The 15,333-nt window shown below is 34.5% G+C and overlaps 1 long non-coding RNA gene across 1 annotated transcript in view; it reads right to left on the bottom strand.

Annotated features, from left to right (window-relative positions):
* LOC128546625 (uncharacterized) overlaps nt 1-15,113 on the bottom strand; it is a 118,347-nt gene extending 103,234 nt beyond the window's left edge. Inside the window, exon 1 of the long non-coding RNA XR_008366109.1 lies at nt 14,967-15,113. This is a non-coding gene — a long non-coding RNA (uncharacterized LOC128546625). The remainder of the gene's footprint in view (nt 1-14,966) is intronic.
* Between the last annotated feature and the right edge of the window lie 220 nt (nt 15,114-15,333).

Raw genomic sequence — 15,333 nt, 5'->3', positions numbered from 1 at the left:
CTTCGTAGAAAACTAGTATCGGTGTCAAATTAAATGACATGGTCAAAACAACAATTGGACTCGACAACACGGTGGACATTTTTCTATTTAGCCTACCGATAATTAGATCTAACCAGTAGCTTGTAAACTTATAAATAGAGACATGTATCTTAAATTTGCCATTTAAGTACATCCTATAGTTACTAGTATAAAATAATTCAACCTGCATAAGAACAAAGAAATATAAAAATATAGCCATAACCAAAACAACATCATTCCGCTGTTGAATTACACAAAAGTCTCAACAATATAATACCACATCAAAGTAAACCGAGCTTATGTGACATGTACCTAGCCGGAGACAAAACCATGTACACATTGTATGTACAATTGTAACAAGGCAGACCTTTGACGGAAAATATAACATCTGCTTTAAATGTTTTCATTTTTTAGTTATTTATTCATTTAAATTATTTTTGTTTTTGTCTCTGTTTTGTTTTGTTATTAATTTATTTTTTCATTTATTCCTTCATTATTTTTTTTAAGTGTTAGGTTCTAAAACATCATGAGAGCTTATTAAAGAGAAAGAATGATATTCAATAGAATTAACTTGCTTATCAGGAAAGGAAACATAAATATGTAGAGATGTTTTTATTTTAAAGATCTATTTTAAATTTCTATTCTGTGATTTATGTAGAAAAGGTTCCGAAAAGCGTTAGTCACCCATAAGAATATGATGTAAAATAGAAGGAATCACATGCTCATTTCATATCAGTTAGAACTGAACTGATATCAAAACTACTCGGGCACAGTTGAAGTGGAAAGTTTGAACACAGCTAAATACAGAATGTGTACCGTACAATGATAGATAACAAAATAATGTCGAACAGGAGTGTAATCGCAGAAGAACTGTATTATCATGTTGATTATGGTCAAAGGGAATCAGTTCTTTTTCCCTAGGGCTACATTGTGTTGTTTTTGGTCATGACCCTTTACTAATCTTTTCTAACTTTTGATTCGTCTACCTAGGATGAAAGAACTATCCAAGACTTACCAGAAAACAACAAGAACTATACCTATTGACCATCACTTTTGGGCACATTCGTCTCCCTGAAGCCGGTAACCCTCTGTCCAGCAGTGAATTTTATGAAAATTCTTTATTGATAAAACATGAATATTTCTCACTCAAAATGCATCATTTAATTTATTGGCTTGGTCATTGCTTACAACATGGGAGTCTATGGGAAAATCATAACATTCATAACATTTCCGCGAATTTAAATGTTTCTACAATGTAAATTTTGATGAAACTTCTCACAGTTATAGATAAACACATGGCCTATAACTTGGTGAAATAAAATGTACAGGTCCGTTTTGAGATATTTCACCATGATTAAAGTGGACTGGTCATTTCACGCTAACTGTATGACATTATTTTTAATTGTTTAACGTGTCGTATGTTTTAATATTATATTTTGACTTTAGAAATATAGCAACAGTGCGATTGTAATAAATTTACCCACACGTTTCTTCAGGTTAATTCATAAAATGATTTTCATTTCCGTACACCGGATCCAGACTTTATTCAACGTTTTCCGGATAAATGTTGTTACACCATCACTTCCAGTTTGTTTATTTTTTTTATTTATTTTGGTTTAACGGCGCACCAACACAGTATAGGTTATATGGCGCCAAACAGGACTACAAATTTTGGTTTCACATCTCATTTACATCGGAATAAAAAACATGAGGTATGGAATCAAAATTTGCATACCTGCTGGAATCACAGAGTTACAGCAAAACCAAGTGTTAAGACCCTAATAGAGATGTACACGCGTAGACCGGTGTCAAGGTGGACAACGGATTAGCGACTAAATACGGGGAGTTTCTCAAAGTTATTACCATATTAAATAAGAAAGAAACGATTGCTTAAATTATGCATACATCGATTCCTAATTTAAAAGATAAGCTCTACGGCTCTCCTTTGCTTACCAGAGCTCACGGTAACAGACAACACTTTTCTAGTATAGCAACACAAGTAGCTTACACATTTATGTGTCTTTATTTGGTTTATTGTGTGTTCAACCGATACTTTATATCTTATGAGATATCTGTTATTTCGCGTACACATTTGACTTTCTTGAACGCGTTTCCTGCGTAATTGAATTGCCCAGTAAGGCGTTACCACGGGGATGTAAATTTGGATATATTGTATCAGTTAACAGAATACAATTGTCAGGAAATAGCAAATTTGGTTCATTAGCCTATAAGTTTGTGCGTTGTTCTGGTGACCAAAACAACTGGTTCAGTATAACATATTTTACCTCTGTAAGCGACCACAATATGTGTATAAAGACAGTGGAAATTTATTTTGTATGATTTTATTCGTGTGGGTTATCAGTAGGCCTAGTTCATAGTTTGTGCCAACTATGGCCCAAACAGCCAACTGTAGCTTAAACCAACGTTGCCACAACTACTGGAAGTTCTGTTTAGTTGGCCGCTGTGCAAAGTGCATCACCAAAAGCGGGAATATAACGCTTTATTTCAGTTTTAATGTACAAGAAACTAACACCAAACATTCTTGACAACATCCGGGAGGTTTGATATGTCCTAAGTAACATCAAATCAAACAATATTCCCGGATTTGATATGTCCTCAGTAACAATCTAACAATATTTTGTTCCTTTTAGATAAAACATTACCCTAAGACTCAGTCAGTCCAAACTTAATAAAAAATTGTAGGACTTCAACACTAATTTAAAAAGAAATCATACCATCGATGATAAAACAACTGAAAACGGCTCCTTTTAGTATAACTGAACAAGCTTGTTTCTTACATCAAGCAGAGGGTCCGACGGAGGATTATGTAAGGACAAAAGAAAGTGCTTAATATATGTATGTAAAAAGTGGCATTCATACATGTACGATATATACCAAGTTCAGGTACAATTTTATGGAATTGTAGCAATATGCTGTACCTACGGATAAAAGTATCATTTATTAACCACCCGCAATTTTCCTACGAACTTTCACCATTGTAAGCAGTTTCTTATTCATCCATTCCCTTTAAAAAGAAATGATAATTTATAAAATTTCAGGACAATTTCTTATGTCTACCTCAAGCTGATGATATATTGAAAAGGGCTGACACGGTGGGGTGATTTGCGCAGACGAGCAGCTGTGACAGACAAATCGGCATACAGATTCAGTTTCTATATTTCATGGCTGCACAGCAGTAAATAAATTTGCTTTGTGCTCTATATAAAATTAACAATCTTCTGGGAGTTGTAATATATAGACAGGCCCATTTATAAAAAAAACTCCTAGTTATTTTTTCTTAAATGACCTATAAAATGGGAAAAGTGGAAACTCGACAGGTCGCTCAACACAACAAAAACGAAAATGTTGCAGGCTGGGTTTGACTTAGCCTGTTCATGGACGGTAGTGGAAATGCATGCTATTGTCTACGCCCTCTAGCCCATGGGTTGAGCAGAACTCAACATTTACACATGTTAAAAGTATAAAAAACAATTTAGAGACATCCGCAGATGTGTTCATACGGCGGTGCACATGGAACCTTCAATGCTACATTAGTGTGTGCTACACTAGTGTGTAATTCCATGAAAAGCGGCATATAAGTTAAAATAATGTGTTTGCCCTAGACGAGAAAACAATAAGCAGAACTACACAAACTAGAATTTAGAAAGGGGATCTGTGGATATGGAGCCTGCATATCACAGGAACTGCCGAAAGTCAAAAATAAAAAGCAGGCACCATATCCAAGTGGTGATTAACAATACCCAAAGCTATGAAAGCGGGAGTAATGGAACCACCCAGTCCGAAATGTTCATGCTAAAAAACTAATTAGTACCAATAACACAACATAAAAGTCATGCTGAACGATCTGAGAAGATCGAAATATAACAGTCCCGATTGAAAGTACGAGGAGACTGTTTACGGCCGTCATATAAACCATCAAAAACACCAATAAAAATAGCAGTCATGTATCTTCTAAGATATTATTTTTGTCTTCAATTTTTAAATCAATTATCATTCAATCAACGAAATAAAGAAAGTAACAATGTTACAAACGAAATAAAAATTTTAAGTTCAAATAGCCAAAATTGGTAATACAATAATTTTGAGAATCTCCCCGGTTTAAGTCGCTAATCCATTGTCCATTTTCACATCGGTCTACGCGTGTACATCTCTATTAGTCGCTTCTTACAATCATGCAAGGGTAAGGCAGTGGTTCCAGTTCTTTGCATACACAGATCGTCCCAGAACCACATGGGGCTACTTCCGCTTTATCAAACGTGCAGAACTACCTTAAGTACCATGTTTGACTATTGGTACGAGGGCTCTTCAAAATAATGTAGACTTTATCTCTAGCTCTCACATACTTAAATGAAACAAAACAAGAGATAAATCATTATGATTTGTAATCTTTCTACTAACTGCACTGCAAATTTTACATCATTATAATTACGCATTCAGGAGTTACGCCTCCTCGAAAACACTTACATGAACCCGGCGTACGGTAATTATATTTCAACAACGTTAACGATGTCGTGACTTCATTGTGATGCTTTTATTAAGTTTGCATTAATTCATATTTGTAAATTTATTTTATAAATTCACATGAGCAATACTTCAGTCATAACAAGTCGTTTTGTTATAATACTTAAAATGTATGAAAACTTATGACATTCATCTCGAACAGTGTACTCAACGTGAGTACTTGGTCTTTATCTACGGCGACATACATTGGCGTTAACGTCCATTCGCAGCTTGTCCGTTTTCTTCCTCCGTCTTTGATGCTTTTATGCAATTCTTGACAATTTGAGCATCGTTTGTATCACTTGAAGATAACGACACTGATAACTGAACATTGATGTGGCGTCTGCTTTGTTAAATTATGATTTTCAGTTGCTGTTCGCGCCATAACTAAGTAACTGTCTTATTATGTATGTGAGTCGATGACGACATTACATGCGTTATAAACAATAATACTCACTTTGTTTAAACATCCATCTCCCACGTCGGAATGGCGTCATATTCTAAGTACATGTCGCCCTGACGTGTTGTTGGTTTTTGGCATATTTTGGGGCAAACAAGTGTACTATTAGTGCGAACATTAGCGACCGAATTCAAATCACGACAGATCAAAAAGCAACTGCACCGGTTATGCGTAGCTATGGTAATAAAAACGTAAGAGGCGCTTCGCCGATCAGCAAAAAATGTTACAAAACATGTATGACCAAATTACAGAAAGATTCCAAATTACAACGACATATTTCACATTATTATTTACACAATATGCAACATTTGACAGCAAAAGTCTATGCTATTTTTGAACAGCCCTCGTATTTCAAGGGACGGAATGTAACGCCCCGGAACAAGGCACACTATTGGATGTAACTCCAATGTTACAAATTACGGTTTCAAAATTACGAAATTATTAGTTATGAATAAAACTATAAAACTGAGTTCCATGATAGCATAGATTTACTTAGAAATATTAGTGTAATTATTTTAATAGTTTTATCTAAAAATGAATTTAACGTGTTCCGATACACTCTGTTAAAACTCCTTCCCTATATGGGTAATGGTATTTTGTGGAGCAGAACGGAACCGACTAAAAAGATATCATATCCTTTAACGACCTCAGTAAACTGACCTTCTGTAATTTTCCAACACTATTGACAAAGGTTTGCTCATTAAACCCTGTAAAAGTGTGGCTTGAAAAGTACCAAGCAACCAGTTTTGAATAAAACAATTATATGGAGTTCAGTCACATCAACAAAAATAAAATATCACATTCATCGGCGTCCTTATTACGAGTGATTCTAATTTTTTCAACACTGACGACAACTTTTTGCCACTGAAAATGCCCTGTAGGTCTGCGCATATTTCTATTTGCTTTCGTTCCAAAGTGGTACTCAGTTCGCTCACTGTTGGTGTTTGTCTTACGCTGAGATTTTTTCACATGTAATTTTGTTTTCATATTACTTTTGTATGTACTGAGCCTATTGGATGGCTGTGTGTATCACATGTACTTTCTGCATAAATTCGTTTGTATATATTAAGCCTATTGGGTGGCTGTGTGCATCCTGCTGGACTTTATGTTTGACAAAAGGGGATGCCACTGAAACAGTCCATTCCCTTCCGCATGTTCCTGCAAAATATATTACACCCAAAGCTAAACTTCTGTTGTGTTTTTCCTCCGTATTCTATTCTGTTTATTTTTTTACCCTCCCGTAGTCTACAAAACTTTCACGACGCTGTTTGTTTGAAAAACGGACACGCGCAGAGTAACAGTTAATTTCTTTCATTCCATATTCAGTAAGCTAGCCATATTTATTATTTCTATTCTGTTTCATTTATTTGTCTTATCCGTGTTCTTTTATCTACCTTATCTGTTTTGTTCCGCTTTTTTAAGTAAAGGGCTTCAAGAGAAGCATTCAATATTCAAAATATAATCTGTGTAATCACGGAAACTGAAATTATATCAAAGTTATAAATATATTTAAATCAAATGCGTGTGTCTGTTACTGTTTGATTGAGGGAATTTCTTGCTAAATATTTTTACACTGATTTCGCATTCAATTTTCAACAAAAGTACCATCAAGTTAAGAATTTTTTTAAGAATTAAGACCAAATTGTTTGCAATGACACTGTCGTTATAATCTCGAGACATTATATGTTTGATTTACTTCTTCGAAGTCATTTGAAGTTAAATTTCCTACCTTTTTTGTAGTTTACTTTACACTCAACTGCTATGAAATCATTTTATTCAGTGGTTTGGGCAAATACGGTATCACGTTTTCTTTCAATTTTGGAAGGTTAAATTAATAGGGTTTTTTTTGCCATTTTGTTAGTATTTTCTTTCGCGGATTGACACTACCATATAAATTTTGAATCTTACTAATATTAATGCCTGTGAATTCGTTGAATAGTTTTGGCATAAGTTTTCATGGTTTCAACGAATATGACAAAACGACAATTTCTTTCGGGCATCAAGTTTCTCATTTTCATCAAATATTCTTGTTACAATCTAACTTCACCTGAGATTGGCCCTGGTAAGGAATGTACCTCTAATAGTTTATGGGTATGTATCCCAAAGTTTTAGATAACTTGTATCTTTTATGGCAAGCTACTCAATTTCGCTTTAATCTTATTAACAACAATTGCCCCTGTAATGATTAAGCATGATATAAGAATTGGTCTTAATGTCGTATATGATTTTAAATTAGTTGATGGTTAATGTCACTAGGTCAAAGGTCTATCAGCTTTTGTTTTATGTTTGAGATTAATGTCACGATGACATAATGAAAGGTCACGAGGCGTCATTCAGGACTTAGGTGGTAGTGCAATATCCTAGGTGTCCCTCCGTGTATCACTTATGGCACGAACGGGCACATGGGAGGAACAGTCTACTTGGACATATTTCGTATCACGTGAGGTAAGAGAAGATCTGTATATCAAAAGCCAGAAATAACACCAACGAGTATGGCATCCAAGAAGTTGCTAAATTAAATATATGCTATTATTGTTACGTTTTTCAACGGGCAGTTAACGTGTCCATGTTTCTTGAATTCTGTATCAGTAAAAACCCGTCTCCGCAACTACCAACCAACTTCCCCACTTGAATGAAAGGTGATCGACGAATGTTTTCAGAAAAAAATGTCTTTTATCAAATCGTCACGTAAAACAACTTGTTAACTATTGTTAACCAACGTTCTATTATTCATATCATAAAGCTTGTTATTTTTATTCTATAGTTCATTTTTTTCTTTTAGTTTGTTTGATATTCATATTCAAGGTTTCGTTTCCCTTATAGTGTGTTTGCTATTGTTATCATCTACATTCGTGGAAAAATGCCGTTTATTTCGATTGCGGTTCACTTTAAGAGTATTGCTGCGATATACACGGGCACGAAATAAAGCAACATGATCATTGACCGCACAAACTTTTAGGTAACAACTGGGACTTTCGGAATGTTGTTAGCAAAGGAAGATGCTACATCTTACGCATTTGTTTCAGGCATGGATAGGGCCCTGGATAGATACATCGACCTTCAGCAAACTAGCTAGATAATGGCATCATAAGCCAGCAGTATCTACCCCAATCAAAATTTTGAACTCACAGCAGTGATTTACAAATGATCCGAAATATGCAAACTTAACCACTCAATAGTCCTGTTTTGTATTGAGCTACATATTGCTTGTGCGAAATGAAGTATTTTGCCCATTGTTGCATATTTCACGATATTCTTTCACAAAACCAAATTCAGCTGATTCTATGATGATACTTTTACAGACATTACCCATTTTGTTTATTTTGCATAATAAATTTATAATTAAAAGGAACTTGGTGTTGGATTTTGAAGCAACCCGTCTGCAGTATTTTTCCTTTACTTTTATATTTTTTTGTTGCGGACCTTCTTTACAGTGACCTTATATGGGGTGCTATGAACGTCCGGGAAATCTACACTTTACATTTTATGCTACAATATATAATAAAGGTCGTTATGATTAATCAAGTGCACAATTTAAATATATATGATGATCTTTATGGCTGGTGACACATCTTATAAAAAAGTAAGATTTTTATCATGTGAACTTCTCTGATGACATAACCTAGCAATCAGAATGAGAAAGCATGAACCCTATAGCAAATTTGGCGTTGTTAATCTAGAGAAAACAAACAGAGACAAAAATAATGAAACAACGAAAGAGCATACGCGACAATGAGCGATTACATAATTATTGACTGCGGATTCAAAACAATTAACTTAGCGTAGAGTACCTACCTCCCAACCAGCATCCCTGGCTCTATCCTCACCCTCCACTCCCTTAATATTTATGTCAGGTTGTAATCAATTTCACAAATGACATTTGGTGATCCAGAATGTATTATGTTTTTGGGGGTTTTTTTCACAAGAAATGGAAAAATATAAAAAATTTAACAAACTGTACAATTAAACTAAATTGCTGTTTTCACATAAGCTCCAGTTCGCAAAAATCCCCGTTTTAAAAATAATCTATTATTTCTTTGAAATCATATTTTACTGATGTCTTTACTATCCTCCATTTTAACTGTAATTTTTAACTAAGGTTAATGCGTAGGCACACTTATCAGCAGGATTCTATCAGTCAGTATTTTTTCTTGCTTTGAAAAATGTTTAAACACTTACTTGCATTACAGGATTTTTATGCAATTCTTCTATTGAATAGCATAAAAACGTAGCAGAACACTAGAATATCGATAAACATTCTTCTATGAGCATGTCGGTAAACCGTTGTTAAAAATTTCGACTCAAATCGTTAAAACTTGTTAGAGCTAAACCAAATTACTTGTCACCTATGTTCAGGAAAATCCTGCCTGCAGAAATGTTCATTCATTTCACGGACAATTCAAACGCCTTGCGTCAGCGGACGATAAAATGAAATGAAAACAAAAAGAAGTAAACATGTTTTGTCCATAATGAATCTGAACCAACAGCAATATGCGTGGAAGTCTGAGAGCTTACGCTTTTTTCACCTTACTATTGTATTAAGAACAGCTTCAGACTTCAAACAAGGTTTTTAAATTATTCAACCTAAATCTGTAAATACATATAAACACTCTAATAACGTCTCATGACCATTAGGCAGAAAATGTTGCCTCAGAACAGTTAAAAATGTGTCTAAGATTTGACCAAGTTACATAGTTTTTTACTCAAAATGACCAAGTAATGGTCTTGTTGATCATTTTATCAGGCAAATATACTGACAAAGTTCAATTAAGATTAAAAAATAAGTCTGATCTCTGAAGTGTTTACAACTGAAAATAGTAGACAACAAATCACGATGATGACAGACACCGTGCAATAACAATTGCTAATTACTGTAAAATTGTTTAAATTTGCATGTATAAAATTTTGTGGTTTTGCCAGGAAATGCTTTTTCATTCAGATATGATATCAAGATAATGAATGGGGACATTACTTATAATAACTTTTTGCGGTTTCTTAATTCATTGAACCAAAACGATTGAATAAAGTTCGGGACGATCAATACGATGATACTCTAGGTCAATTTTTTTGAAGATATTTTAAGCAGTCCGATAATAAAAGTACTGTTTTAGCTCTTGGAGCCACTACACGAACGCATATGGATCTATCCATTTCAACGTTCATGGATTTTAATAGCCAAACTTTAGGAAGATGCAACAAGAGGTTTATGAGAGGTTTTTGTGTTGTTTCCATCTTTTGCTCCGTCGGACCTTAGTGTCATCAAGTGAAAACATGTTAACAAACTTGAGAAATGACATATACAAGAGACTAAAGACCAAGTTGTATGATGATCCATTAAGCGGTTTATGATCATAAGTCCTTTTTAAATTTTCCATTGGAATTTTTTTTATTAGATCCATGAAAAAAGTTTGATAAAAGTTTTATCGGAATTGTGTAATTTCCTATTTTAAGCTCTGGTAGTCGAACAAAGTGTGTAAGTAAAACCATTTAAACAAAGTGTGAGAAGTGCAAACAGGGATAGTAGAAACAAATTATGACGAGGATCCGTTGAGACTCAGTCATAAATGAGAACACATCGATTGAAAGGTTTTTTATCTTTACATCTAATGACCCCTAATGGCAAATCAAAGCGCAATCATTTGACCAAAAGTGAGATATGACCTTACAATGATGCTACACACCACTTTTATTGAGTATCTGTCAAGTGGTTTACATAAAAATGTCATTTTTTGTTTTATTTTAGCCATGGCGATAAGTAAATATTGATCAAATCTGATAGAAATCTATATAAAGATGTTACAGGCAAAATTTCCTGCAGATCTCTCAAGCGTTTCTCTAGCAACACCTTAAAAAGTGTCATTGACAAGCGTTTGATCGGTCCACACAAGGAAATTATAGACCTAGTTTGCTCTGACTATAAAGTTGTAAATCCGGAGAGATAGAAGAGAACAAACTTGAGAAAAGATTATGTCCGGAGGTCCGTGTCAGGCGAAAATTGATGTAGTTTTGACTAGTTATTTCAGGAAAGAAGATATTTAAGTAAAACGTTGATTACGGACAATGGGCGTTTGCCGATCGGTTGTTCACCTATACTATTAGCACTCCCAGAACGTTTGCTCCATTCATATCAAAGCTTAGGCCTTGACAATTTCGACATAAAACTAACATATGATATAAGGAATTAACTGCGTTGAACACTCCCTCTCATTGAGACAAATGTTTCTGCATTTCTAAGACATTGTCCAATTTCAGATGGATGAAAGGAGGAAGCAAAGCACATACAACGAACAGCAATAATATGATGACTCTGTCGGGCTCACCTGAAGACGGTTCTATGAATATTGAGTTATGGGACACATTATGTAAACTTACTGAACAAGCATAATGTTCCAATGCAAAACATTCACTGATTTCAGAAATATTCCAAATTTCCTTAGGCCAAAACGGAACGGTTCATACTGGGAAAAAACTAGGAAAACCTTTGACATCTTAGCATATGTATTATCTTGACCGTGGAGGCAGAGGATTTGAGTTAATACATTTATCAATAAATTGATAATACATGACCAATCATATATACTTCTTATGTGTAACCTATCCAGGTAGTTTTACCGGGGCTAGATGTATTGTCGTGATATCAGTAGCATTTCCACATTCAAATAATTTCAACGATGAAAGAGTGTATTACATTAATGTATTGAAATGCTTCCCATTTGAAGTGAAGAAAGAGTGTAATGACTGTGGAGTTGGAGTTGCCACTACTAATAGGTTGCAAGTCACAAGGAGTCATATAGAGAGATTTGGGTCCGACGTTAGGCCTTACACACAACACATTCTCCAGTTATGTTGAATATTTGTACTTCGTTCCATGTATATCCATTCATTCATAGTAATAGACCGGACAAAAATGACGTAAACATGTTACTTCTAGGTATGATCTTGACCCCTAAGATAGGTGAATAAGTCTTCAATCAGACACTTTATCTTGGTATTGTGAGTGTTTGTGCTAAGATATTTGAATATCCATGTCTGCATAAATAAGTCAGAAAGCGGATAAGAAAAAGGACTTTAAATCTTTGACATATATGTTTGAGTTTGACCTTTAGAGTTTATGTTTCCAGGATACAAGAGTTCCATGATTTTAAAAATTTCCACTAATTGAATACGTGAGGGTAATTTGTGTTGTTTGTATGGTGTATATTGGTGATAGGATAGGATACTAAGACAAAATATCAAAATAATTTTGAAAGGTTGTGTGAGTGGGGGTAGAATGTAGACATAATGGTGACGTGATACTAAGAGACAATATCAAGAAAGACAATAATTTTTAACTAAAAAGAGGGGCGGGGGTTGATGTGGGGTAAAATAATCAGTGGGATGATGTAATATTAAGAGAAAATAACAAGAAATAAAACTCAAGCAACTAAAAGTAAAAACATATTTGTTGTGGGGATGTGGGGAGGGATGTTTGTGCAGGCTAGGTGCGGTAATGTGGTCAGGAGCTTGAAAATAAAGAGTAACCAAACGACGGTTATACTTTAACTGAAATTTATTTGTCAGTTTTAGAGGAAGATTATAAGTGCTCTTAGAAAACTTATCCACCCCAAGGCTGCCATGTTTCAAGGAAATCAACATGGTTTGAAGGAATTTGGTACAGGGTCATCCCTGAAATATTTCCATGAAACTATTTTTAACATTGCCATGAAATTATTTTCAGAGGGTGAGCCTCTATAGACGAGTGGTTAGGGTCACTGCCTTAAAATCACTTGCCTCTCCCAATGTTGCCTCGAGCGGGACAATAAATTCTTCATGTGAGGAAGCCATCCAGCTAGCTGCCGGAAGGTCAGTGGTTCTATCCAGGTGCTCGCCGGTGATGAATTGATGCACAGAGGGGCATATCGGGTCTTCCTCCACCACCAAAGCTGGAAAGCTGCCCTAAATAGATTCTTGAAGGAATTTTTAGAGGATCACCAAAAATAGTACTTTCACATTAATTTGGCACCAGGTCAAAGGTTTGAGACGAGTACATTTTTATTTCAGTTTCCCACGTAGTCACATAAAGATAACTATCCCCGCCTCCTTGCAGCCATGTTTTTTGTATAACTAAACATAGTGATTAGATGGAATTTGGTCGAGAGTTACCCAACGCATGTTTCTGTAAAATTATTTTTAAACCTAGTCTGCAGTGGAGATTATTCAAAATTCGATAATGCACAACAAATATATCAACCGTACAAAATGTCTTGCGCACACAATATACACATTGACACAGGCACATGCACGCAGAGGTAACGCTTTATGCCTTCTATCAAGTTTTGATGGCGGGGCAAAATCTTTAAAAAAATGTTTTTCGGTTGAGTTCAACATTATTTCAGTTAAGTATGAATGTTTATGTTTATACCGCTTTTAGGGTAGTGGGCCCGTTATGACATTCGGCAATGAACGTGAGATAATGTTATCTCCTAATGCTATTTCGGCATTCCCCAGCTGCCTATGAGATTCATACGAGCAATCAGTCAGAGAATGCCGAAAATGAGATTTTATAATACCACGGATATTGCCGATATTCATTACGGGTGCTATTCTTAGTAGAACTGTCAAATGGAATAATACTCTTGACATGAATGTATGGATAACGCATGTTGTTTCATGTTATAACATCTGCAGAATCCCGAGGATTGGTTGGAGCACGAGCCCGGTAGGTGTAAGAAATGTAAATACATGTACTAAACCAAGGGTGAGGGATGGTATGTCATGGCGGCTGCAGGGAAGATACTAACAAACAATACATGATGTAACATGTTAGTATTTCAAGGATTTTGGATGAGGGTACTCGAGAGTGGCGGGATTAGGGTGTAAGTTTTCAAGTAAATATATCAAATAGTGGCCGTATTTTGCCTTTCAGTTATGAATTATTTTAAAAATCACATGTCACAATGTGTGGGTTAGTCACTGTAAAATGAACATAATCAATGTTCACTTACATTGCTAACGTTTTGAACTGTTTTATACTATACGACTCCACATAACTGCATTAAAGGGTCTCATCCGAGCTAAATAGGGGGTTCATTTAACAACTTTTTAAACACGGACTGCTTTATGAATATATAGATTAGACAGAAAGTAGCTGGTGTAACCTATAGCAATGTCCAACGCACATAATAATGTACAAAGTCCATCGCGCCTATAATTACGCATCAATTTCAAAATTACATCTGCGTAGAAACACTTTACACACAGAAATGGAACATTTGACACTAAAGTGTTTATGTAACATTTGTTCTTCATTCTTATAGACAAAAATCATTTTCTACTCATGAATGTATTTGTTCACACTTTTCAATGTTGGTTCTTGCTTTTTTCTGATTAATACTGAGGAAGCTTTTCGAAAATAGGTTTTGTCAAATTGACGTTCGAAACGCAAAACATATATCTTTGGTTTTAGTAATTTTAGCTTATAATTTCATGAAAAGTCTTCTTTACTTAAAGAAATAAAGATAACATGCCACTATCATATATCTAAAAAAAGAAATTGCGCACAGGATCTAGGGAGTTATTTGAAAAGATTTTTATAAAAATGTGTTAAGAAAAAGGTTTTTGTTTTTTTCACAATTATGATGTAACGAACTATTTTACATCATAAATATTTTCCATTCTGGTCAACTTTTCAGTATTAAAACCCATTTTAAAAAGAATTGTAATAGAAGATAACTAAACATATATTTAACCATTTAAATATTTTAAGGGCATTTTTCACCCTATGGCAGTTTTTCAAGTAAAACAAGAAGAAAATGCAATAACGTAGAACGAACAAATCCAACGACATGTACTTTCTTTAGCTTTGACGGAGTTACTTGAGTCCTACATACCCGTATGAGCTTGATATCAGGAAAATTCATAGATAAAGTATTTTTTATATTAGTCATTAACGTGTTAAACCATTAAAATAAGAAAATAACTGCTGTACCTTGTACAATTTCCGTGAATACTTTATGTTTCCATGTATAGAAGATGCGTATAAACAGCACGTCAACAACACGAACAAGTCCTTGAATAAGCAAAGCATTTATAGAGCTTGATCACAAGATGGCTATCCGATGTGACTTCTTCCAAAGAAAATTACTAATCAATGCATGCTAATTGTTTTAGGATATCTTATTATTATTGTTTAAAGATTTAAATCTATTTAATCTAATATTTGTCTATTGTCGATAAAAATATAATATTACAAACATAAGCTATGTATAGCTTTTGAGCGACATAAACAAATAATAATGTTTGTACTTACTTGTAAAAGATCAATGTGAATGTGGAATATCGAACAATAATTGTAT

Source organism: Mercenaria mercenaria, chromosome 11 (assembly GCF_021730395.1).
Source record: "Mercenaria mercenaria strain notata chromosome 11, MADL_Memer_1, whole genome shotgun sequence".
NCBI lineage: Eukaryota > Metazoa > Mollusca > Bivalvia > Venerida > Veneridae > Mercenaria > Mercenaria mercenaria.
This window is presented reverse-complemented; position numbering and strand designations above follow the sequence as displayed.